Raw genomic sequence first — 2,572 nt, forward strand, 5'->3', positions numbered from 1 at the left:
ACAAATCCTATACATGTAACATATTTATGTAAATTTATTTGACATAGAGTATACAGTAACTTTTTGGGATTTGTACATGATTTTTCTAACATTTCTTTGAATTTAATGTTAATATTTCTTTGCATTTTATGTTACAATTGAAATAGTAACCTAATATTCCTTGTGCAGGTCATATATCCAACTGGAGAAAATAATGAGAAGATTAACTTTCAAAAAACTTTATTCTTGAAAAACAGATTTATAACTTTTTTAACACAAAATTTAACATTAATTATTTATACAGAAGAGTGTGAATGCTTTTTCACTCCTTATTCCCTAAGCTCATTGAACTTTAATATTCTTCGATGGGTGTGTGCCACGTTTTTCTTTGTTCTGGTATTTTTTGTCCCTTTTTCTGCATTTATTTTTCAGAAACACCTGTAAAAATGACAAGATATATGAACATAATGGTAAAAATATTGTAAAACAACTGCTGACCACCACACATATTACAAAGTTACAGTACATGGACATTTAAATATAAATTACTTCCCTGATATTCTTAAATTAAAAAAAAGTAATTTATTACAACAGCGTACCTCTGCATAAATTCCATTGTGACTGAAGCTTCTGATGGGTAATAAATATCAGATAAGAAAAATGTTGCGAAAACCATGGCCATCGCAGCACGAGTGAAGTCAAGTCTGAGTTGATGAATCTTCCATCAACTGCAACTATGAAGCGGATAGCCTGGAGCACCGATGTTCCTGAAAATTAAGCCTTGGTGAAATACTGTAACAATAGAATTTTGTAGTAGCATGTATGGTGGGAATAGAAAGCATGAATTAGATGAGAAAACAGAAAAATGCCAATCTATATATATTATTTAAGTGAAGCATTGTTTATTGCAGAAACTGCCAGGAAAAAAAAATATTTTCACAGTGGGTGACAATTAGAAGGCCAAACACTAACAACTGGTAGGAAGAGTAACTGATATTACATAAAAAAAATTATGGATTTTACTAGCCAGGACAGTTTATGGATACATCATGCATTAAAATGCAGATGAACAAATTATAAGATCCCTGCGAGGAAGTTGCAGAATTCAAGCACTAATCATTGCACACATACAATAATACATTCATACTATGAAAGGCAAAAATTTTGAGTTATATAGCATGGAAATAGGAATAGGGAGGTTTAAAGGTAGTAATAGTGTGCAAATAAAGACAGTCCTGAAAATAGTATATTAGGAACAGCAGCATGAAAAGTTGAGATGTGGAATTAGAGCGGATCATATGGAGCATCACAAACAACAAAGAAAGGTATAAACTTTGAAATAAAATAAAGCATAAAGGTGGTTTCAAATTGAGAGATTCAGAGCATAAGCATGCAATGGTAAGAAATCTTACTACGTATAATGTATTAAGAGTTAGGAATGATCAGATTTAGCCACATGCAATCCTACTTATATATAGTATATATTTAATAATTATATGATTTAATGATTTAGATAAAAAAAAACCTTCCCCAATTTTGCAAAATTCAAGCAGGCCTAGGATCTAGCCATTATTGTTAAAGTTAAAAAGTTGTCAACATTATTTACATAACTACTTTTAAAACTTCTGATTCTTCCAGAATGACAGATTGAGTATTTTTAAAAATTTTGCTCACAGCATTCAAGTGGGCATGAAATACACATACTAATCTCATTTCTGTGTAGCCTATAGTGATTGAAATATGAAACAAATGATGGCAGAGAGTTATTACAAATACTGAAGTTATACATCTCTGGAATGAATTGAAGCTCCTAGTAAGAGGAATCTAGTCTAGGAAGTAATTTATTTAACCCAAGGTATTGTTTTAGCTGGCATAGGCTAATAATTATAATATAATCCACATTAAGCTAGTCATAAAAGATCTTAAGTTTTCTCTCAACTTATAACCCTCCTGCAAACTGGTTTTCTCTGTAAATAGCCAAGACTATTTTGCTTGATATTCAGCCACGCTTTTTTTTAAGCTAATATCAGGATATTCCTTTGAAAAAGGGATTGCCACTCTACCTTGTTATTCTGCAACCTATGGTAGGTTAATACCACTCAAATGTACAGCCTACCAGATCCCATAAGTTCACAAGTTACATAACACAATTACTTGCTATGTACCCATACAGAAGAAAGGCTGCTATTTTCACCCAGACTGGTTTAGCCTACGATAAACAACCGAGTGGACTAGCTGTGGCCACCTTAACCATCTTAGAACCACCTTCAGAAAAAGTACTTTAACATGTCCTGATACCAGAGATGGGCACCAGTCACGATCAACGGTCGTGAAGCAACACATCGAGACATGAGACTCATGACTGGTACCCATCTTCTGTGTTAGGGCGTGTTAAAGTTCTTTTCCTGAAGGTGGGTCCGAACATGGTTAAGGTGGCTGCAGCTAGTCCACTCGGTTGTTTACACTATAGGTATATTGTCTAGGTTAACAATCTATGCTAATGGGATGTTTATCAAAAGTTTACCACATAGCTTCAATAAACAATGTATGGTAATTGTACTTACTAGTCCTGGATTATTTATTGCCATCCAAT

The 2,572-nt window shown here is 33.1% G+C and overlaps 1 long non-coding RNA gene across 1 annotated transcript in view; it reads right to left on the reverse strand.

The window, feature by feature from the left end:
• Positions 1-202: 202 nt before the first annotated feature.
• LOC135196015 (uncharacterized) overlaps positions 203-2,572 on the reverse strand; it is a 2,630-nt gene continuing 260 nt past the window's right edge. The window contains exons 2-3 of the long non-coding RNA XR_010310274.1: positions 579-746; positions 203-417 (exon numbers count right to left, since the gene is read on the reverse strand). This is a non-coding gene — a long non-coding RNA (uncharacterized LOC135196015). The remainder of the gene's footprint in view (positions 418-578; positions 747-2,572) is intronic.

The sequence above is a fragment of the Macrobrachium nipponense genome, chromosome 17 (genome assembly GCF_015104395.2).
Source record: "Macrobrachium nipponense isolate FS-2020 chromosome 17, ASM1510439v2, whole genome shotgun sequence".
Taxonomy (NCBI): domain Eukaryota; kingdom Metazoa; phylum Arthropoda; class Malacostraca; order Decapoda; family Palaemonidae; genus Macrobrachium; species Macrobrachium nipponense.